This window comes from Adiantum capillus-veneris, chromosome 2, assembly GCF_014529385.1.
Source record: "Adiantum capillus-veneris isolate H3 chromosome 2, ASM1452938v2, whole genome shotgun sequence".
In the NCBI taxonomy this organism is placed as follows: Eukaryota; Viridiplantae; Streptophyta; class Polypodiopsida; order Polypodiales; family Pteridaceae; genus Adiantum; species Adiantum capillus-veneris.
Genome location: NC_140932.1, coordinates 85,645,549 through 85,669,602, shown reverse-complemented (window position 1 = coordinate 85,669,602; position 24,054 = coordinate 85,645,549). Strand labels below are relative to the sequence as shown.

At 45.8% G+C, this 24,054-nt stretch overlaps 1 protein-coding gene across 1 annotated transcript in view; it reads left to right on the top strand.

Annotated features, from left to right (window-relative positions):
* LOC147463111 (amino-acid permease BAT1 homolog) overlaps positions 1-24,054 on the top strand; it is a 35,490-nt gene that overhangs the window by 5,231 nt on the left and 6,205 nt on the right. The gene's annotated exons all lie outside the window — the stretch shown is intronic.

Sequence of the window (24,054 nt, the reverse complement as noted above, 5' to 3'; positions counted from 1 at the left end):
GGACAGACGAGTGCAGAAAAGCGGAAGCTGTACTCGCAGAAAAAGCTGGACAGAGTTCTTGACGAGAAGATGAACCAAATAATGAAAGGCTTGAAGCACTCTCGAAAGAAGAGGAAATCGGCGGATTTCCCCGGTTATTTGGGTCGGAAGTCGAGTTTCGATGCCAAGTGGATGGAAGAGGAGGACCCAGCAGATACTCCTCAAATATTAGAGCTTTACCTTGAAACTTTTGGTTTAGCACCGACTATTCCAAGAGTTATCGATGAATCAACAGGTCGAATCTGGTGCGGTGCGAATTGCACAAGAGGGGAGTTACTCCACTTCTTTGTCACAAGCTACCTCGATGGAATAAATTCAGTGATTTCTTTTGAGATTTCAGGACACCGACGGGTTGACGGTGGGAATTCCTATAACGAGTCTGTTACATGTGCTCTCTCATTTGTGTATTGTTTGAGTGCTTGTTTAAAAGGCAAAATGACTGTAGCTTTTTGTCTTGTTCACCGAAGGGGTGACGTGGATATGATAGTAAGGAGATTTAGTAGATAAGACATCCGCGAAAAGATCAGCGCTGTTTGGATGTGATACTTACAATACAAAGGAAAGGATCTCACTCTGGATGTAAAATTCAAGGGCGAGTCTCCGCGTTGTATTTGCTGCGGCCATTTTTAAGTTAATTTAAATTTTTTTCTTTGGAGATAGAGAGACTTGATTTGTTGAAACAATGTCAGGATTGTTTTTTGGAGAGCCTACCGGGAGAGTTACCCCCTAAGCGTTGTGATGATCATACCGTTGATCTGATTCTAGGGACCTCACTTTCTAACCGACCCCCTTACAAAATAAGCCATGCACAACATGAGGAGATCTTGAGTCGTGTCAATGATCTTCTCGAGAAAGGATTGATTCAATCCAAATTTTCACCCTTTTTTTCACCAGTTTTGCTTGTTCAAAAGAAGGATGGACCTTGGTGAATGTGCATCGATTATTGTGCACTCAACAAGATTACAATCAAGAATAGGTTTCCTATACCAAGGATTGACGACATCCTTGATCGAGTTCAAGGATCAAGTCATTTTTTAGGAGGATTGACCCAAATAGTGGCTATCATCAGATCTGCATTGCTCTTAAGGATGTTCACAAGACAGCATTCCGTACCACCTTTGGTCTCTATGAGTTTTTAGTGATGCCTTTTGGCCTCACTAATGTTCCTCCTATATTTAACCGGATGATGGACCGAATGTTTCAAGAGCACGGGCAATTTGTGGGGACATTCTTTGATGATATCAACAATAGCGAGTTCTTCATGTGCAGGAGATATACTTTCTTGAACATTATTTCTCTAGAGGTTGTCCGGATGGATCCAGCCAAGGTTGCAGCTATTCAGGACTGGCCACCTCTTAGGTACGTGCATGATGTGCGCAATTTCTTGGGGCTGTGTTCTTACTACAGAAGGTTCATTTCCAGATTTGCAGAAATTGCAGCACCTTTGCATGATTTGACCAAGAAACGGGTTCCCTTTTCTTGGAAACAGACATAAATTACAGCTTTCGAGTGTCTGGAAGAAAAGCTTATGACTGGACCAATCCTTATCCTTCCCAATCTGCAGAAACCTTTTCAGGTGCATTATGATGCATGTGGCAGCAATTTAGGAGTAGTTTTGCAATAGGATGGTCATGTGGTAGCCTATGAGAGCAGAGCAGATTAAGGCTGAGGAGTTACAAAAATTTATGAGAAGGAACTTCTTGTAGTAATTAATGCATTATTTACTTGGAAACATTACCTTGTTGGAGCTGATTTCACAGTTCATACTGATCATCAGAGTTTGAGATACTTCTTGTCACAATCGAAGCTGTCAGACAAATAGATGAGATGGGCGAATCTTATGTCTCTTTCATTTTTAGATTGTTTATGTAGAGGGGAAGAAGAATGTGGTTGTAGATGCTTTATCTCACAAACCGCAAATTTTAGTTAGTGCTATTTTTCATCAAGAGTTGGATGACATGCGATAGCAGTATGCTACCAATCGCGATTTTCAGAGCGTTTATGATAGCTTACATGATGATGAGGTTTTCCAAGATATGTGCTCTTAAAGAAGGATTTTTTGTGTCACACGACAACTTAGACAGCAAGTGTTGATTGAATGTCATAATCCACCTTTTTCAGAGCATTGTGGGGTTGAGGCTACTTTAAAAAAGTAGATACTTACGTCTTTTGGCCTCAACTCAAAGGCAAAAGTGGACACTTTTGTGCGGACATGCTTGGTATCGAAAAAGTGAAGTATATTAGACATAAAACACGAGGACTATTGCTACCTTTTCTGATTTGGGATCGACCATGGGAGAGTATTGCTATGGACTTTATTTTTGATCGTCAGAAGACTCAGGGTGGGTATGATGGCTTATGTATTGCTGTTGACAAGTTTAGTAATTTATCCTTGTAAAGAAGACGATTAAAGTAGATCATATGGCAAAGTTGTTCATTACTCATATCTTTAGATACCATGGGATGCCTTCTTCTATTGTTTCAAATAGAGATCCCAAGATGACCAGTTTGTTCTGGGGAGCTTTATGTGAGAATCTGGGGGCTATATTAACGTTCTCTTCTTCTTTTCATCCACAAACAGATGGAGAGTCAAAGATCACAAATTCAGATTGTGCTAGATTAAAGTGTTATGTTTCAGTCCACAAATCATTGTGGGACAAATATCTGCCATCGGTGGAGTTCGCCTATAACAGCATGGTCCATACATCGACAGGGAAGGTGTAACAAACTGCTGACGTGTCAAAGCCTAAAGAATGGAGCCAACTTACAGATGTGGCGGAGAGGCCTAAACCCTAAGAAGAACAAGTAACAGAAGAAGTCCTACCAACTTATGGGGACCCCGTTCGATGGGGCCCCAAGTGACATAAAGGAAGAAAATAAAGTAGGATCCGGACACACGCAAAAACTGATGACATGGTAGATTTCCGAAAATTGCGTTGGCATGATGACGTGGCAGGCTGTACGGATTTTCGCGTTTTGCGTTGGCTGATGACGTGGCAGGCTGTACGGATTTTCGTAAATTATGCTGGCAGCTTTTGGCATTGCTTTTTGGACCAGAAGCTTTTGAGTTTTAAAGTCTTTTTACTGTAACTGCTTTTCAAGCCAAGGGCCTTTAAATATGAGGCTAGGGCTCATTCTCTGGCATGCTTCTTGGAGAAGGTGCAGAGTCTGGAGTACCGTCTTGTACTGTGTTGATGCAATATAAAGAAATACCGAAAGGGGCGCCAAGGTTTGGGGCCAATACTCTTTGGGGTGGAATTCCATCACTCCGTGTCGCGCGTCGTCTCTCTCTCTCTCTCTCTCTCTCTCTCTCTTTCAGTTCAGTTGTTATTGAAGTGCTAAAAATCTGTTCAGCTTGTTCTTTTCTATTGGCACGTGGTGCCTGCCTTGTGACAGAAGGCCGCATTTGAGATTGTTGAAAATGGCAAGAAAGTTCCACTTATCTTGTGCACCAAAGATAAGATTTTTGAGGCAGATCGCTTTGTGGAGGATCTTGATACATCATTTTCCCAGATAAAGGAGGCTTTGGAGAAGTCTGAAGAAAAACACAAAAAGGTAGTCGATAAGCATTACAGAGATATGCAGCTTAAAGAGAATGATTGGGTGCTACTCAAGTTTGAAAAACCACGCCTCAGAAAGAAAAAGGGCAAAGAGAGGCTTTATCCAAAGCTAAGTATGCGATAGTATGGTTCTTCTAGATCTGTGAGCAAATCAACGATGTTGCTTTCAGATTGAAGTTACCAGATCATTGGAAGATTCACAATGCTTTCATGTGAGTTTTCAACGTCCTTTGGACAAGTGCTAATGGATATGATTGCTGAGGAGCGACCTGTAGTTGGAGAAAGAGAGGAAATCCTTCGACCTGAACAAATATTGGTACACAAGGAAAGAAAGATTAAAGGAAAGCTAATTGGGAAATATTTGGTCAAGTTTTAGAATTATCTGACCTTGGATGCCAATGGATGGAGGAGGAGGACTTGGCATATTGAAATTATTAGAGCTTTACCTTGAGGCTTTTGGATTGGCTCTTACATTGCCACCAAGAGTTCAGTATGATTCAACGGTTGAGTTTGGTGCAAGACCTGCTGCATAGAGGAGAGCTACTCCACTCTATTGTCACATATCAACACAAATGATTGATAGTGGTTTTAAATGATTGGTTGTTGTCCTTTCATGAGTGCTGAGTTGACGACACTCTGCCATATTAACACAGATGATTGATAGTGGTTTTTCCTAACTGGTTGTGTCACAAAGTGATGACGTGGCATGACGAAGTGGAAGAGAAATGGCCGATTGGACAAGAGAAACTGTACCAATCAACTTAAAAACTTATGGAGCATCGATCGAGAGGCCTAAAACCCCAAATACCAAACGCTTGACCTTTGGGAGAGATTTCAGTAAAATGTGTTGACATGCTGACGTGGCAGATTGTATGGACCTGACGTGATTGGGCCGTACGGAATTTGCGCAATTTGTGTTGCAGGTGCCACGTGGCAGGCTGTACAAATTTCCGCAAATTACGCTGACTGCTTTTGAGAATCTTGAGCTCTAGCTTTTGAGAGCAGATGCTCTTGGGGGGAAGTGCTTTTGAACCTGCTTGCTTTTGGGGCTTTGCTTTTGGGCATCCCTTGTAAGAATAAAAGAGTCCCTGGGGCCTCACTCTGCATAGCATTTGGACACAAATTCTGAGAACAGAGTTCCCTCGGGAGTTGTAGTTTGCAATGATCAATGATAAAGAAATACTGAAAGGGGTGCCAATCTTTGGGCCCAATGCTTTTGGGCGCGGAACTCCACCGTGCCTTGTCGACTCTCTCTCTCTCTCTTAAAATTAAGTGATTTTAAGTTTCTGTTCGTGTGTTGCTATTGATTTCTCGCTTGGGGTGTCTAAGCCTGTTACAGTGGTATTAGAGCTCATAAATATTCTTCTTCTAGAGGATCCGATCCCTTTTGCAACACACGCAGGTTTTTGTTAAAGAATCTTCGTGTCCCGACCCTGGATAGATTAGCCACTCCCACCTTTTGCCCATTGCGCGTCAGGCACTCTCCCGTCTTCATCGCTCTGTCTTAAAGGGCATAAGCCATAAAGAACCCTAGATTACACATTGGTTTTCGCGGAGAATTTGAAAGAGATAACACCTCTCGGTGAGCAGGCAAAAAAAAGTTGAAATCCGGCACGGGAATTGAAGAAAAGAATGAAGAATTGTAATCTGCAGCAGAAGTGAATGATGATGTAAGCTCAAGATGAGTGATTGGCAAGTGCTCAAGGTTCCTTTTACTCTAGAGGAAGGGAGAGCCTTCCTTGCTTAGAGAGAGAATGTGCAATGACCAAAACAAGAGTGGAATGCAAACTGAGAGAGAGAGAGAGAGAGAGAGAGAGAGAGAGAGAGAGAGAGAGAGAGAGAGAGAGAGAGAGAGAGAGAGAGAGAGAGAGAGAGAGAGAACACCAGATGGGGTTCCAAACCCCCCTCCAAGGGCCCCCCTCTCTATTGCTTGTCCACAGGCACAAAGAGTTAGATGCGCACGTGACAAGAATTGGGCAAGTTTGCCAGAGTGGAGTACAAACGTCAATTGTAGGTTGACTTGTGTGTGAAACGATTGATGAAGTACTTTAGAGGCCCGAGATTCGAGAAACACCTGAAGATTTACCCGATGGATGAGATTCGCTCGAGATGACGTGAGGCCATCGATTCTCTTCTCAAGTCGGGAAGAAGGCTGAAAGGACAAAGCAGTGCAGAAAAGCGGGAGCTGTACCCGCAGAAAGAGTCAGACAAAACTCTTGAAAAGAAGATGAACCAGATACTGAAAGGCTTAAAGCACTATTGGAAGAAAAGGAAATCAGTGGGTTTCCCTGCTTATTTGGACCGGAAGTTGAGTTTCGAGGTGGCAGACAGATCCAAGAAGTGTGCTCGTTTCGAGGATGACTCAAGAAATTTCTTCGTCTTAAGAAAGTTCTGACAGTGCGTCGTCCTCTAGCTCCAAAGAGGATGAGAAAAGGCGGAAGAAGCAGAGAAAAAAGCAAGAAGAGCAAGAAAAGTAGATTTCTTAAAAATTCTAGAAGGCATGGAAGGCCATCTAGCAGTTCGAAGGAGGAGAGCTCGTCCTCTTCTGACAATGAGCACATGAGCAAGAAGACCAAGGAGTTCAAGGGAGGGGGTCATGCCGTTAGGTTTCAGACGTTTTCAGGCTACCAGGATACCATTCGAACCCTTGAGTTTATACAGCAATTTGATGTCGAGTTGGTTCACGGAACACTCCAAGGTGCGAAGGGCGGCATCTTACTTGAAAGAAATTGCACAGACATGGTGGTCCACTCTGTTGTTATGCAGAGAAACATCGGTGACGTGGGTAAAATTCAAGAGAATTTTCAACTTAGATATCAGACGAATATGAAAGAGATATCATCACAACTTGGCATCATTTGAGAATGATTAAGAAAGATACATTGGATGACGATTGCAAGAGGTTTTGGGATACTTATTTGTCAGTGTCTTCGTTTCGAAGACTACTTTAAGAGACCAGATTGAGCGGTTTTGCTGTGGTTTGCCATAAAGAGATTTGAGGGTAGAGCTCTGACTCTATTCAAGGACTCTGGGATACGCCCAACAAGGATTTGGGATGCATGCCAGCTGATTGACTCATCCTATGGATAGAACAATATCCACCCCATCATGGCAAGAGTCTTCCAATAAAGAGAGTGAGTCGGGGGAATTGGATGACAGAACATCACATGATTTCAGGACAGTACGAGAACCCGATGGTAGTGCATTCGACGGTTCCGACGAACTAAGGGAACCTGATGCAAGGTCATCAGAGGATTCCTGAGAAGAAAGAGGCAAATTTTGACCCAGTGAAAGAGCTTCTAGAGAAGGGTCTCATTTGACCGAGTACATCACCTTATTGTTTGCCAGTGCTGGGGTCTTAAAGAAAGATAGATCTTGGTGAATGTGCATTGACTATAGAGCTCTCAACAAAATTACCATCAAGAACAGATTCCCTATTCTGAGGATCGATGATATACTAGATAGACTTCACGGTTCTACTTGGTTTAGCAGAATTGATCTGAAGAGTGGTTATGATTAGATCCACATTGCTCCTGGGGAAGTCTATAAGACAACATCCAGGATGTCTCTTGGCTTGTACGAGTATTTGGTGATGCCTTTCAATCTCACGAACACTCCAAGAATGTTTAACAAGATGATGGACATGATTTTGAGAGAGTATAGGTCATCTGTGGGCACCTTTTTCGACGACATCATCGTCTCCTCCAAGAGTGAGGCAGAGCACAGACACCATCTGTTACAAGCTTTCCAGGCTCTGAGACATCGGTTGGTGGTGTATGGGAAGCAGAGCGATTTTTTCTTATGAGAGATCCGCTTTTTGGGACACATCATCTTTGCGGGGGGTATCAGAATGGACCCGGCCAAGATGGAGACCGTAAGTGATTGGCCCGATTTGAAGAATGTCCGAAGCTTTTTGGGTTTATGCTCTTACTATCGATGGTTCATTCGAAGATTCGTGGGGATTGCTTCTCCTTTGGTTCTTGCAAAAGCCATCTGAGGTACATAGGGGTCGCAGTCTGAGCTTATGAGAGCCGGATGTTTTCCAAACGAGAACACCTTGCACAGATTTATTAGAAGGAGCTTTTGGCAGTCATTCATGCTTTTACTCAGAGGCGACACTTTATACTTGGAGCGGATTTGGCAGTGTTCACCGATCATTAGAGTTTGCGATACTTCTTGTCTCCGAAACAGCTTTTGGACAAGCAGACACGGTGGGCAAACACTTGGTCACAATTTCACTTTCAAATCGTGCATGATCAGGGACGGAAGAGTATGGTGACGGATGCACTGTCTCGTAAGCCTTAGGTTTTGGCTATTTCGGTAGTTCATCACCACAACTTCGAGGATATGGTAGATTAGTACGCAACAATTCCAGATTTTGTAGACATCTTTGACCAACGACAGAGTGGGGAAGTGGTTGCGAGCTGTTGGCTCATGGAAGGCTATTTGATGCGGAAAAACTACTTGTGTGTGACACAAACATGGAGAAATAAGGTTTTGACAGAGTGCCACAGTCCATCTTTTTCGGGTCATCGCGGCATAGAAACCACCAGTGATGTGTGCAGCAGTTCTTTTGCGGGTCGAGGATCAAAAAGGATGTGGACGAGTTTGTTTGATATGCCAAAAGGTCAAGTTTGACAGGCATAAGGCACCAGGTCTTCTGCTACCTTTACTGGTCCCTAGCCTACCATGGAAAGTATAGCAATGGATTTCATTTTTGATCTTCCCAAGACTCTGAGTGGGCATGATGACATTTGAACAGCCATCGACAGATTTAATAAGCATGCTCTTTTTTTTTTGGTCAAGAAGACAGCTAAGCTCGATCATTTGACAAGGTCTTCGACACATCAAAAAAACGCTCGCTGCTTTTGCTTCGCCGCCATCGCCAACATCCCCTCCTTGTGCCCTACTCTTCCGCCCCTCCCTCCTCGTGACCTGCTGTCACGTGCACATCTAACCCTATGTGTACGTGGACAAGCTACTTCATGATATGGGTTCAGTTCAGTTCAGTCAATCTAGAATAGGAAGTGATTTGGCACTTTTGTGAGGTCTGTTCGCAGACCGTGCATGTCCAGACACTTAGAGTAGATGCATATCCTCTGGTTGCACACAGCATGATCATCAACAACTTCAGCGTTTCAGCAGTATAATCAGCAGGAACTTCAGCGTTTTTCAGCAGTATAATCAGCAGCAACTTCAGCGTTTCGAGTAGAAAGAGGATCAGCCAGGAGATAGCCCTTTCAGCCGTCGTCGTTGCCGCTCTCATCGTCACCGTCGTCTCCAACCTAGACACACATTGCATCATAGTCGCATGACTTGCATCAGTATCTTGTACCAGATTTGTGCAATCAATAGCGTAGACCTCTCTCGCCATCGAGAGAGGGGCCCTTGGAGGAGGGTTTGACAACTTGTCTGGTGTCGTATTCTTCTCTCTCTATCTCTCAGTCTCAGCACCTTCATTTCAATGTTTATCCACTTTGTTTGTGATCACTTGCACTCTCTCATTAAAGGAACGGAAGGCTCTCCCTTCCGTAAGTAAAAAAGGAACCTTGAGCACAGTTCGGAGCACTCATCTTTAGCAAAGTTCAACATTCACTTTCGCTGCACCTTACACTTGCTCGCCCTTCCCACCCTCGCGCACGCTTCCCCCCTCCCATCCCACTGTCCTGCTCCTTGCAACCCCCCGGTTCCGCATCTCGCGCCCTCCTGCACCGCATCCTTTTCGCTGTCTAGTGTTTTCATTTAGCTGTTTTGGAGTTCGTCCGCGCCAACTGGAGAACGTCTTCCCCGACTTCTTCGCAGTAGCAGACTTAGATGGAGGCTCATGCTCCATCCCAGAGGGACTCTTAAGAAGCTCCCTCGCCCGACCCTACAGAGCCCACCATCCGACTTGCTCTCTCGCTGGCAGAGCAAGTGAGCCTTGCAGCAAAAGTGGAGCGTCTCCTTGCACGTCATCTGCAAGATCATCGGCACCCGACTTAGCAGAGGGGAGGTGCGAGATCTCCTCCAGGCCTGTCTTCTCGCAGAGGTGGGCAAGATCCTCGACACTCAACTCCTTGGACGTGCCTATTATTAGATAGAGTTTGAGACCTCCAAGATGGCGTTCAAGGTCATTGCGATGAGCCCCCTGGCCATCCGCGCAGTATGAGCTTATTTTCGACAGCGGCGCCATGGTCTCGACGCAGCTACCGATGTTAATAGTCGAGGAGGCAAACCTTTCCATATCAGTCTGCTTCCCCGGCTTGAGGAGAGAGCACCTCTCACTCCTGTCTAGGATTGGCTCAGAGATTGGGAGTGTCTTGGAGACACCTCGCACGACAGCTTCCATACCTACAGTACGCGTTCTGGTCAGAGACACCCACACTCTTTCGAAGGTCATCCTACTGCCTCGGGTGAGTGGTGGTTGGGTCCGCCAGAGTGTGGAGTATTCGGGCCTCCCGAATCAAAGCTTCATTTGTTGACAGATGGGCCATCTCGTGAAGGCTCGTTCACGGAGGAGGCCCCGACCTTCACCACAGATCCAGATCTAGACCCAGCCCCAGCCCCAGCCCTAAGGCTGGCCAGCCTCAGCAGACAAAGTCACATGGTGCTCATACAGGTTCTTTCTCCGAGCCTGGAGCCAAGACAGAGAAGGACTGGGAGCAGGTCCGTGGTCGACGTCGCCAGGGACCACCGCGTTAGCCTAGCCCTTCTAGTGGTCGTACTGCTCCAAGCGAGGAGTAGTGGATTCCCACACGGAACCACTTCGACCCTCTCCAATAGGATGTGGTCCCAGTTCCACCTCCCACCTCAGCCTCACCACTGACAGCCCCCCCTCCCCCCGAGCCTTCCACTGCCCCTCCCCACCCGCCTCCATCCTCTTCTCCATCACCCCCCATCCCCCCCGTTGATCCCCCTCCCCTCCCTCTCCACCCACTCGCCCCCTTGCTTCCCCATCCCCTCCCGCTCCTGCCTCACAACCGGTCCATGGGGCAGGACCTCCATCGACTGTTAGGAGATCTCTTGGCAATGCCTTTGCCATGAGTCGCCTGGTGAGAGAGGGGCAGCCTTCCTTGCGGACCCCCCTTCTGGTATAGACGTCTCCCATTGCAGCAGTTCCTCGTGAACTAACGAGCTTCGACATCCGTTGTAGGTGAGACTTCTTTGACTACGACTTTACACGTTTCCTCGGCGACTCTTCGAGGCGGCTTGCTTCAGAGTTCATGTACTATTCCTTGCAGCTAGGGGGATAGAGGCCCTTGACACAGCGGTTGGCTTCTCTTTCCCCTTATGTGACAGGGACCAGTTTGAGTGGACTCTGGACTCGGTAGTGGACTGGTTGCAGGCCCAGGCTCTCGAGTTCTCTCACCACACGGGAGACTTGGGGGTTATAGACTTGGTACAGACTTTGTGGTTGTTGGCCAAGTTCTCTGTGACACCTCCACACACAACAGGATGTAGACACATTGTGGTACATCTCTTTGCTGACACGCAGATTCCACCATGCTATGTACACATACATGAGGATTCCTGGACAAAGGAGGTTGCCCTACGCACGGCACGCTCTTCTTGGGCTTGGGTTGGACAGTCTTTCCATTCATGTTTATCTCAGGGTCGCTCAGATGCGGATTACTCCCTATCCGAGCTGGCCTCGAAGATAGCAAGGTTAGTTGTTGTTGCAGCATCGGTTCTTTCTTGCACCCCATGAGGATTGTCTCATGGAACATGCAGGGATTAGGTGGACCCCAATTTCAGTCCCAACGTGGTCGATTGCACTAGGAGCTTTAGCGATGTCTTGTGGGCGGTGAGATTGATCTTCTTATGCTGCAGGAGCATCGTCTTTGTGAGAGCCGCATTTGGCGATGTGGTCAGCTTTTGCGTGGTTGATATGAGACATTTTGGTCAGTTGCATTTGGACCTGGTGGTATCCAGGGCGGGGTATGTATGACTATTGCGGACTCTTGGCAGCAGGCCATTGTGGGCAGAGGTATTATTGTGCCTGGCAGGGCTCGTTGGATTACTATGCTGGTTCAGGGTTGCCTCATGGGCTTCGTGAACATCTATGCATCCAATGTGGTAAGTCCACGTGCAGAGTTTTGGCCTCACATTGTGGAGTCTGTACCGCACGCAGAGCAATGGTGTATTGGGGGTGACTTCAACATGCTGGAGGACCCCTCTGACAGGATTGGAGGTAGCCATGCTACTGTGCACGGGGCTGAGTTGGCAGCTTGGGAGAGTCTATGTATGACCTTGAGGGTTTCGGATGTTTGGCAACATTCAGGCTTTGTGAGACCCCCAGATAGCTTGGTCTTTTCTCGCTCAGACCGCATAGTAGGAACAGTGAATCTATCTGGGGATAGATCGCTTCTACGTCAGTGAACACTTCTGTGACATGGGTGGATCTGTTGGCATTTTGTCAGGGACATCTTTTTCCGACCATACACCAGTGATCCTCACTGTGATAGAAAGGTAGAGGAGGGGGAGCACGATGCTTCTCATTCGTGAGAGGGTCTTGTTGGACTCAGAGCTTAGAGAGCGAGTGGTGGTGCTTTGGACAGAGGGCTTGGACACGCCAGAAACCCCTATTGATAGAGTGGCCTTTGGATTTGTTGAGCTTAGTCGCTTCTTTCTCCAGGAGTCTGCGGCCCGCTTGGCTGCAGCAAGGGAGGAAGAGAAGCGTCTTTGACAGGGCGTGTTATCCTTGCAGAGGATGCAGGAGGCCAGGAGCATCACCCACACAATTCTTGGTTGGGGGAGCAGTTGCAGCAGGCTCGCCAGCATAGAGGATAGGTGCCATGAGTTTGCTTTCCATCGACAACATCTCAGTGGACCGAGGTGGGTGACAGAGTGACTGGGGCCTTCTTTGAGACGGTGGGTCCCCACCATGCACACCAGTGTCAGCTAGTTGAGGAGACTCGACGGGTCAGTTGCTTCAGAGCGTGAGGATATGTATGTAGTTGCTATTGACTTCTACCATGACCTATTTCAACTGAGCCTCAATCAGAGCGCAAGGATGCATGGAGAGAGCAGGTTTGGGGGGTCTTGTGACTGAGGAGATCCGCTTGAGATTGGTGATGCCCCTATAGCTAGAGGGGCTTGATGAGGCCCTCAGAGTACTTTCCCGAGGTACTTGTGCAAGGGAGGATGGTTTGACGCCCAGTTTTTTCTTGGAGTACTGTGACTTGCTTGGCTCAGATCTCTGTAGCGCTTTTCAGTACATCTTGTACACAGGAGAGATGCCTGACAGCATGAGTGAGGGCTTGATTTACCTCATTCTCAAGGAGGGGGGCTCATTGGATGAGATTTGACAGTGGCGACCCATCACCATCCTCAACTCAGCCTACAAATTCTAGCCGAGGCTTCGAGCTTGAGGATTCAGCCCACTGCTAGAGAGCATTATACATGGGACCCAGACAGGTTTTGTCAAGGAGCGCAGTATCCTTGACACCATCCTCACTTTTTGGGAGGCTTCTGCCCTTGCGCGCTTGCGAGGCGAGGATTTGGTGATTCTTCTTCTCGATTTTGAAAAGGCTTACGATAGAGTTGACTCGGATTTCTTGGAGGGCACACTACATAGGATGGGCTTCTTAGATGCTTGGATCAGAGGTGTCTTAGCTCTCTATAGACGTGCACACAGTCAGGTGCTTTTCCGACCGCATGCGGGAGCGCAGAGAGGCCTTCTTGCGACTCTGGCGTCTAGGGCCTTTCTTCTCCATAGTCCAGGGTGCACCAAGATGGCACTACCGTCCACTTGTATGGCTCATTCCTCCTCCCATTTCTTGATCTAGCCCTCATTGTACATTTGTGTTTTCATTGGGAGAGTCTCCCTTTGCTGTTGATGATGTAGACCTCTTCTATAGAGGTGTTGTAGCCCTATGGGCAATTTTTATCAACTAATGGAAGGATCTTGTTCTCGGAAAAAAAAAGCTCTATCATTTGGCTAACTAACTGTTTGTTTCACAGATTTTCCGATTACATGGTATGCCTGAATCCATTGTTTCGGACAGAGCTCCTTGATTCACTAGTTTGTTTTGGAGGGCAATCTGGGAGAACATTGGCACGCGGTGCGGTTGCAATTCTCGACAGACGGGCAATCTGAGATAGCCAATTCAGTAGTTTGGGACTTGTTGAAGTTCTATATTTTGCATCAAAAGGCTCAGTGGGAAAAGTATGGAGTTTGCCTACAACAACGCAGTGCATACGAGGGAAGGCGCCTTTTGAGATCATCGAGGGTGTCGCGAAGGTTCTACCTATTCTAGGCACCAGGATAAGAGTTTTGAAGCAGATCAGTATGATCTAGATCTAGATACTGCTTTTGCCAAGGTGCGCGAGGCTCTTGAGAAGTCTCAAGCAAGGCATAAGAAGGCAACGGACAAGCATTGACATGACTTGCAGCTGAAGGAGAATGATTGGGTGCTTTTATGGTTTGAGAAGGCATGCCTACGGAAACGGAAGGGTAAGAAACGGCTTTTTCCTTAGCTAAGTATGTGATACTATGGCCCTTTCCAGATTCAAGAGAAGATCAATGATATATCCTTCAGATTGAAGTTACCAGATACTTGGAAGATTTACACTGCATTTCATGTGAGTCTGTTGAAAACCTTTCAAAGGTGAGGTGCTAGTGGTGGATAGGGAGCGTGAGGAGCAACGTGAAGTGGAAAAGAACGAGGCGATTCTCATTCCGGAACAGTACTGGCTCACAAGGAAAGGAAAGTGAAAGGTAAAGTGAACGGTGATTCTTAGTCAAGAACTATCCGACATTGGATGCAAAGTGGATGGAGGAGGAGGACTTAGCAGATACTCCTCGGATACTGGAACTATAACAAACTTGGGCATCCCAAGTCTAGGTTCTATCGGGACACAAGAGAGATTCACTTAAAACACTTCACAATTTATGATTCGACACGGCCCGGCGTAGTTACGTGCCAAGAGAGATTAGCCCCAAAGACTGGCACCTCTTTTGTTATATCTTTTTGTATTAATCTGTGAGCAAAGTACAACTCCCGCGGGTCCTCAGTTCTCAGACTTTGCATCCAGATGCCCTGAGAAGTGAGGCCCTTGGGCGCCTTATAAACTTACAAGGGATGCCAAAAGCAGATTCCCAAAAGCAAGTAAACTCCAAAATCACCTGTCCTCAAAAGCTAGCGCTAGAAACTGCCAAAAGCAGCCGGCGCAAATTGCGGAGATACGTACGGCCTGCCACGTCAACATGTCAGTGCGTTTTACGGCAGTCCGTACAACTGTCAACGTGATTCACGGCCGTCCGTACAGTGCCATGCCGTCAGCTCGTTAATTTTCTTTGTGTCCTCTTGGGCCGCCTCGGCAAGGGTACCATAAGTTGGTACAACTTGCAAGCTTTAAAGATCTTTTAAAATAGGCCTTTCGGATAGGCTTCTTTTATTTGGTAAATCTATATTTGCCTTTTGTTGAGGAGTTGGCTGTCCCACTGTCTGGTGGTCATGCCACGTCATCACTTTGTGACATACCCCCTTCTTGAAAGAATTGTAATCGCCCTCGATTACGCCTTCAAAACAGACAAGCCATAAACCATTTCAACAGACACTGACTCTAAGTATCGACGCACTAGACACGACACATCTAGCACTTGTACAAAGACTACAGTCACATCACTGCACATGACATCACATGACAAATCAATCACAAAAAAATTCATTCCAAATCTCAGACCATGACTGCCAGCAACGTATTTAGTAACCGCATCTAGATCCATCACGGACCTCACTGATGTCGGATTAACTAATCCTTTTTGTGATCATGTCTATAGAGATTTTTAAGATCGAAATGTTGCAGTCATTTTGTCTTTCAGTTCCTGCACTCAAACAAGTTACATGACAGAGTACAAATCATTCATGTTCAATTTCGGGAATTCCATTTCATAAAGTCATACAACAGAATATTGTTAGCACAGAAGTATCCATGAAACCCAAGGGGATATCAGTGACTCTATTCAATCCAGGTAATCAGTGACAAAGGAGCAGAGTGACTCCCCTCTTGTGCAATCCCTCTGCACCAGATTCAACCCTGCTGATCTGCGGGATCTCGGAGTAGACTCAGCTAAACCGAATGCTTCAAGGTAAAGTTCCAAAATCTGAGGAGTATCTGCTAGGTCGTCCTCCTCCATCCACTTCGCTCCAATGCCGGATAGTTCTTGAATTTAACTAAGAACTGCCGAATCACTTTACCTTTCACTTTTCTTTCCTTGTGTGCCAAAATTTGTTCAGGAAGGAGTATCTCCTCGCTCTCTTCCACTTTGGGTTGCTCATCAGGCTCCCCATCAACTGACACCTCACCTTTAAAAGGTTCCAAGAGACTCACATGAAATGCATTGTGAATCTTCCAAGTATCTGGTAGCTTGAGTCGAAAGGAGATGTCATTTATCTATTCCTTTAATCTGGAAAGGGCCATAATGCCTCATGCTAAGCTTTGGAAAAAGCTGTTCCTTTCCCTTTCGTTTTCTTAGGCGTGCCTTTTCAAAACGTAAGAGAACCCAATCATCTTCCTTTAATTTCCAGTCGTGTCGATGTCGATCCGCTGCCTTCTTATGTTGTACTTGAGACTTCTCTAAAGCCTCGTGGACCTTGGCAAAAGCAGTGTCCCAAGTCCCTCGTGTACTGGTCGTCTTCAAAAATCTTATCTTTAGTGCTGAGAAAAGGAGGAACCTTATGAGCACCTTCAATTATTTCAAATGGCGCTTTCCCTGCGAAGAGTGAACCGTGTTATTGTAGGCAAATTCCACCAAAGGCAATTTTTTTCCCATTGAGTCTTCTGATCAGAGATGTAAGACTTCAACAAATCCAAAACAATTGAATCTGTGATCTCAGATTGCCCATCTATCTGCAGGTGGAAAGATGACGTGTGCCAATGTTCTCCCAAATAGCCCTCCAAAACAAACTTGTGAATTGGGGATCTCTGTCGGAGACTATTGTCTCAGGCATGCCATGTAACTGAAATATCTATGCAATGAACAACCTCGCTAAATGGTCTGGCTTTACTGTTTTCTTCACTGGAATGAAGTGAGCTTGCTTGCTAAATCTGTCAATGACAGTCCAAATGCCATCGTACCCACTTTGTGTCTTAGGGAGATTAAAGATGAAGTCCATTGCAATACTTTCCCAGGGGCGGGTGGGAAGGGGTAAAGGCTGTAGTAATTCTTGTGCCTTATGCCTTTCAAACTTGACCTTTTGGCATACTAAACAACTGCGAACAAAATCGTTCTCATCCTTTTTGAGTCTCGGCCAAAAGAAATAACGCTCTACCCCCTTCAAGGTGGTATCGATGCCGCGGTGACCCGTAAACGGTGGACAGTGGCACTCTATTAAGACCTTTTTCCTCAAAGGTTGTGTGACACACAACATCGTTTTCTTCATCAAGTAGCCATCTCGTATGGAATATCGTGGAATTGTCTCGCCGTTCTGTATCTGAGTAAAAACATCGGTAAAGTTTAGATCTGTGGCGTACCGGTCAACCATATGCTCGAAGCTTTTATGATGGATCGCGGAAATAGCCAAGACGAGGGGCTTCCGAGACAATGCATCTGGCACTAAATTTTTCTGTCCTTGAACATGGACAATCTGGAAGTGAAACTGTGACAAGATGTTAGCCCATCACATCTGCTTTTCCAAAAGCTTCCTCTGTGACAAGAAGTAGCGTAGACTTTGATGATCTGTAAAACTGTGAAGTCGGCTCCGAGTAGATAATGTCGCCACTCTGTAAGAGCATGGATCACTGCCAATAGCTCTTTCTCATAAATCTGGGCTACCAATTGTGGTCTTGAAAACATTCTGCTTTCATAAGCAATCACATGGCCTTCTTGCATCAAGACCGCTCCTAGACTACGACCACAAGCGTCACAATAAACTTCTAATGGCTTTTTGCAAGTCTGGCAAAGCCAACGTTGGTCAAGTAGTCAATTTTTCCCTAAGTGTCTGAAAAGCAGTCACCTCTTTCGGTCCCCACGAGAAAGGGACTCCTTTTGAGTCAATAAGTGCAAAGTTTGCAAACTTCCAAATGAACCGCCGGTAGTAAGAACACAAGCCCAAAAAGTGTCTAACTTCATGAACATTCTTCAAGTCAGGCCAATCGCGGGTAGTCTCAATTTTGTCCGGGTCCATCTGTACTCCTGTTGCTGAGACGATGTGTCCCAAGAAATGTATCTCTGGCAAGAAAAACTCGCTCTTTTTGGCATTAGTAACCAATTTATGATCGCGCAATGCTTGAAAGATCTGTAGCAGATGGTGGCGGTGCTCTGTTTCATTCTTGGAGAAAACTATAATATCATCAAAGAAAGTGCCCATAAAAGATCGATGCTCTCGGAAAATCCTATCCATCATTCGATTGAAAGTTGCTGGAGCATTGGTAAGTCCAAAAGGCATCAACAATAATTCGTATAAACCAAAGCTTGTCCGAAAGGCTGTCTTGTAGACATCTTTTGGAACAATTCTGATCTGATGATATCCGCTTTTCAAATCAATCCTGCTGAAACAAGAGGATCCCTGAAGTTTGTCAAGAATATCATCGATCCTTGGAATCGGGAATCTGTTCTTGATGGTGACTTTATTGAGAGCTCTATAGTCAATGCACATTCTCCAAGATCCGCCTTTCTTTAGTACTAGTAAAACCGGAGAGCATTATGGTGAAGTACTAGGCTGGATGAGACCCTTTTCAAGGTCTTTCACGTGGTTCATGATTTCTTCATTTTGGGCTCGGCTAACACGGTAAGGTGGCCGGTTCGGTGGTGTGGTTCCAGGGATTTGATCAATAGTGTGGTCCTGAGGACGAGATGGAGGTAACTTGCTTGGTAGGCCTTCTGAGAAACAGTCAGCATGTGCCGGCAGAAGTTCTTGTTGTTCATTGTCCAATTTAGACATGTTCGTTCGTTGTTCATCATTCAATCCTTTCAAATAGATCGAGTAAACAAAAAGACTGGATTTCATTAAATTTGAAATGGTCGAAGCCGATACAAAAGGGTCGGACTCGCCCTTCAATTTTACATCAAGTGCAATTTTCTTGCCCTTCTCATTGGTCAAAGTCGCTTTCTTGGCCCGATAGTCGACCATTGTGTTGTTCGTAGGGTACCAAGGGATTCCTAGGAGGACGTCACACCCTTCCAAACACATGATGTAAAAGTCCTCGTGCCCTAAATACCCTCGAGTTAGAAGAGGAAGAGCTAGAGGAATTGTCGGAAGAAGAGGAAGAAGAATTGGGTAGTCCTTCAAAGCGCACGTGCTTCTTCTGTTTTCGTGCAGTTGCAAAAGAAGATTGACGGCCCAAGTAACTGGGGTAGTCAATCCCCTTGTTGCGCTTCTTTAATTGCTTCTTCGATGGCTTCTTCGTGTCTAGAAGCTGATTGATTTGGGTCTTGACAACAGCATGAAGTTCTTCTTCAGTGAACATCCTCGGAGTAGGAGGTTTCTTGATTGCCGGTTTGATTGGTGTCTCAATGGCTTTTTGCCACTGAGCATGCACTTCATCCATCGAGTGATGGGTCAAAAATTTTGCATACTGGGGATCCTTGGCAAACTGGAGCATCTGCTTTGCGCACTCGTCAACCCGTTGTTGGCGTTGCATCTCCATGAGTTCATACTGTGAGGGATGAGGTGGCCCGTACTCATTCTTTGCTAATTCACTTGAATTTCTCGTACTACCTCCCGCTTTAGGGTTGGCGGATGTAGTTGTCTGATTCTCTTCGGAATCCATAGGTGCCGCGAGAAGAAGGATCGGATTTCCCGGTATAAGAGAAATCGGCCATGCTCTGATACAACTATAACAAACTTGCGTACCCCAAGTCTAGGTTCTGTCGCGACACAAGAGAGATTCACTTTAAACACTTCACAATTTATGATTCGACACGGCCGGCGTAGTTCCATGCCAAGAGAGATTGGCCCCAAAGACTGGCGCCCCTTTCGGTATTTCTTTTTGTATTAATCTTTGAGCAAAGTACAACGCCTGCGGGTCCTTAGCTCTCAGACTCTGCGTCTAGATGCCCTGAGAAGTGAGGCCCTTGGGCTCCTTATAAACTTACAAGGGATGCCAAAAGCAGAGCCCCAAAAGCAGGTAAACTTCAAAAGCACGTGCCCTCAAAAGCTAGTGCTAGAAACTGCCAAAAGCAGCCAACACAAATTGCGGAGATGGGTATAGCCTGCCACGTCAGCATGCTAGTGCGTTTTACGGCCGTCCGTACAACGATTAGCGCAATTCGCGGCCGTGCGTACAGTGCCACATCATCAACTTGTTAATTTTCTTTGTGTCCTCTTGGGCCCCCTCGGCAAGGGTACCATAAGTTGGTACAACTTGCAAGCTTTAAAGATCTTTTAAAATAGGCCTTTCGGATAGGCTTCTTTAAACCGGTAAATCTTTATCTGCCTTTTGTTGAGGAGTTGGCTCTCCTTCTGTCTGGTGGTCATGCCATGTCATCACTTTGTGGCAGGAACTTTACCTTGAGGCTTTTGGTCTAGCTTCGACTATTCCAAGAGTTCTCAATGATCAACGGGTTGAATCTGGTGCAACCGGGAACTGCATAAGAGTGGAATTACTCCGCTCCTTTGTCACATATTACCTAGATGGAATAAAGTCACCGACTTCCTTTGGATTTCAGGGATACTGATGGGGTTGACGATATTTTGCTGGATGACTTTATAAAGGAATTACTTCGAACTGGGAATTTCCGAAATCAATCTGTTACATGTGCTCTTGCTTGTGAGTAGTGCTTGAGTGCATGTTTGAAAGACGAAATGATTGCAGCATGTCGGTCTTGTTTTCCGGATAGATGAGATGGACATCATAGTAACAAGATTTAGTCAATTGAGACATCTGTGGAGATCAATGAGAGATCTATATGTGATTGCTATATATGTTCCGGATTGATCATGATTCTCATCCAAGATCTCGACGGAAGTAGTGATGTGAGAATGTTCAGTGATTGTCGTCTTTGTGCAAGTGTTGGATATGTGTTGTCTAGTGCATCAATGCTTAGAATCAGTGTCTACTCGATTGGTTTCTGGCTTATGTCTGTTTTGCAGGCAATTCTTTCAAGAGGGGGAAATGTCACAAAGTGATGATGCGGCATGATCAACTGGAACAGAAATGGCCGAGTGGACGAGAAATTGTACCAATCAACTTAAAAAACTTAGGGAGCATCGACCGAGAGGCCTAAAACCCCAAATACCAAAAGCTTGACCTCTGGGAGAGATTTCCATAAAATACGTTGACATGCTGACGTGGTAGATCGTATGGATGCTGACGTGGTAGGGCCGTACGAAATTTGTGCAATTTGCGTTCCAGGTGCCACATGGTAGGCTGTACGGATTTCTGCAAATTACGCTGGCTGCTTTTGGGAATCTCCAGTGCTAGCTTTTGAGAGCAAATGCTTTTGGGGGAAAGTTCTTTTGAACCTGCTTGTTTTTGGGGCTCTGCTTTTGGGCATTCCTTGTAAGAATAAAAGAGCTCCTGGAGCCTCACTCTGCAAAGCATTTGGACGCGAATTCTGAGAGCAAAAGTCTCCGGGAGTTGTACTTTGCAATGATCAATGATAAGGAAATACTGAAAGGGGTGCCAGTCTTTGGGGCCAATGCCTTTGGGCATGGAACTCCGCCGCGCCGTGTGGACTCTCTCTCTATTAAAATTCAGTGATTTTGAAGTTTTTGTTGGTGTGTTGCTATTGTTTTCTCGCTTGGGGTGTGCAAGCCATTTACAGGTTGTTATCCTTTCAGGGGTGCCGAGTTGACGACACTCTGCCATCACTATGTATTTTGATGAACGTTGCAACAGAAGAATGATTGATTCTCTCATTTTGATTGATGTTTTACTATTTGATTGAGTATGATGGATGGAATGACTGCAACATTTTGTGTTGATGATGTACTAATTCAATAGACACATCCATGGAGTTTGAGTTAGAATTGGATGTGATGATTAGTGTGGATAAATTTAGTGCATCAAAAGTTTGAATTTAGATGAGATAAATTGGGTATGAAGACATGCGTCAGAGATCAGTTAGATCTGGATGTGATCGCTAATATTGCTACTCCAGGATATCAAAAGTTCTAATGAGGATGAGATGGTTGGATAGAAATTTGCTTGATTCTAGTGCATATGGAGCATTTGAGGGTTCGAGATTGACCTGGTTAATTATTCCTAGACTTGTTCAAGACAGTTACATGTGATGCATGCCATGTGGTTTGTACCATTGATGGATGTACATGATTGATTGATTATTTGATAAATATTGTTGTGTTACCCTTGTTCTGTTTTGGCGATGTAATCGAGGATGATTATTGTTTTCTCAACGGGGGGTATGTCACAAATCAGGCCTTATCCGACCTTTGGCATTTCTCAAGGTTAGTCGGGCAATTGAAAAGCCAAAGGTCGGATAAGTGAAAAGCCAAAGGTTGGACAATTGAAAAGCCAAGGGTCAGGGGCATCCAAAAGGCTAGGCCAGTACCTATATGAAGACCTCTTGGGGGGATTTGTAACGGCCATCAGTTTCTGGGGAATCTCTCTTTGAGCTTTCTTGAAGTCGACGAAGGACTGAGCAATTGCGAAGATCAAGAAGGCCTTGAGCACTTGTGACAACTTGTATTGGCTATATTTTGCAATATAAAAGAAATAATACCCTTTGGGTGCGGTCGGGTCAACACTTTTAGGGAAGGAACTCCTGTTAGAGTTCAGTCATCTCTCCGGATTTATCCAGTCGGTCCCAGTTTCTCCTAGGGACAGGTGCTAGGGAGTGAGGGCTGTTTTGTGGTTGTGCCCGACGAGTGTGAGGTAGGTTTCACATGTCCGGTTGTGTCTAGCCATGTTTAGTCTTGGGTTTTGAGTGGCTGTGCCAAATGACTTTTTTTAGGGTTCAACTGATTCCCGCATTCTTGCAAAAGTCATTTCAAGCTTCTGAACATGCTCTTTTCTTGAACAGTATACACAGAAATCATTTATGAATCATTTGACAAACTTTCCAACGAACGGGTTAAGGACCCAATCCACTTTTCTTTCAAAAGCTCCAGGCCCATTTGTTAACCCAAAAGGAAGGCAGCAAAAGCAAAAACAACCCCATGGCGTGACAAAAGTAGTCTTTTTTCGGTCTTCAGGAGCAAGGATAAGCTGAAAATATCCTGAATAACCATCACAGACACTGTATCTTTCAAAGCCAGCCACTGCATCTAAAAGTTGATCAATGAAAGGCAAAGGGTAAGGATCTTTCTTTGTTACTGCATTTAATGGCTTGTAATCAACACAAACTCTCCAACGCTTGTCTTTCTTTGACAGTTCCATGGCCATTAATTAGGCTCCTGCAGGTTGGAGGTATTTTTCCTAGCCTTGCCGGTATTTTTCCCTAGAGCCCACGGAGCCTTTGATGCCATTTATCCTATTTTCTCCAATTTCCCAGGTCGTGGGGGCTGGTGGACAGCTGGCCGACCTGGTCATATGGAGGTATATAGGTGAGGGCAGGACACTATGGGAGGACAACAGTGCACAGGCCTTGTGGTGCAGGGCCTTTGGGGATCCCTAGGAGGTGGATGGAGTGTAGGGAGGGGGCAGCATGCCTAGCGTTTTTGCTGGCTGCTCCCATCCTAGCGTTCTTCATCCTCAAGTGAGGGGCCGCACCATCAGGCAGGTGATGGGCAGCAGGGGCATTCCCCTAGCATTTTTCCCCTCAGAACATCCATACGAAGACAATGTGAACACCATGATGCAGAGCACCACAACAAAGGTGCATGCACCGGAGAGAGAGGTTCCATGCTCTCTACACGAGACATGTTCCCCTCTTCTCTCCAGATTAGTTCTCTTGCTAGGAGGAGATTGGAGGATGGTTTTGTGATTAGACCAGGATACATAGTACTCATCTATCCCACGGGATACGATGTGCTATTGGTCAGATATGCACATCCTCACATCAGCTAGAGATCGAGACAGGCAGAGTTAGAGTACCCACTGAGTCCAGGATTTGTCAGGTGTGCCAGATAGAGCCCGAGACAGAGCTACATTACACGTCACTGCCCAGTATACTATGAGATACGAGGCCGCTTTCACTATCTATTCAAAGAGGGTTTTGGACCATTTTCTAGAGTCATAAGATGCCAGGATCAGAGATGCCTCGGATTATACTTACTGGAGATTTGCAGACACAGAGAAGACCTCTTGAAGAGGGCCACAATGAGAGAGATCCAGCGACAGCGGAAGATTACAGATTTTTTTCAGTCACAGACAGAGGAGTTCGAGCAGCCCCCACATCATAGCAGCACCAAAGGCACCAGAGGCATACCGCTTGATTAGGTGATAGAGTTGGGGCGGTCCCATCGCCCACGGATGAGGGGGCCCTCTCGACATCGACGTAGATTGCGACGGAGGATCCAGACCATACTAGCGCGACATAGGAGCCGTCTTGACAGAGTGCTTACCTTGGAGGACATTGAACCTCTACATCCTTTTGGATATTGATGTATATGTATATGATGCCTCT